This window comes from Penaeus monodon, chromosome 24 (assembly GCF_015228065.2).
Source record: "Penaeus monodon isolate SGIC_2016 chromosome 24, NSTDA_Pmon_1, whole genome shotgun sequence".
Taxonomy (NCBI): Eukaryota; Metazoa; Arthropoda; class Malacostraca; order Decapoda; family Penaeidae; genus Penaeus; species Penaeus monodon.
Window position 1 is genome coordinate 25219828 of NC_051409.1, and position 323 is coordinate 25220150.

At 36.8% G+C, this 323-nt stretch overlaps 1 pseudogene; it reads left to right on the top strand.

Moving 5' to 3' along the window:
- Positions 1-221: 221 nt before the first annotated feature.
- Positions 222-323, top strand: part of LOC119588917 — a 4126-nt pseudogene continuing 4024 nt past the window's right edge.

Below are 323 nucleotides of genomic sequence, written 5' to 3' on the forward strand. Positions count from 1 at the left end.
AGTACTGGTGTTTGGATTTTAAAGAAACATATCTGAAAGGTGCTAATTGCCTAGAATATAGTCCAATAAAACCTTGAAACAGCTTATAGGGAAATTCGTGACAAGTGTGCAAATACATTTGTGCATGGTACTAGAGGGCCCAGCGGCCACTAGATGGCTTTAAAGAAGTATATAAGGCGAAAAATTCGGTCAGTTAGCATGTTGGTTTTCTGCAGGGACACATCGACCATCAAGTATGTAGTCGAAAATTTGACACGTATAGTATATATAATCTGGAATACTAAGACAGAGTTGCCGTATTAGTGTTTATAGGAAATAATAAT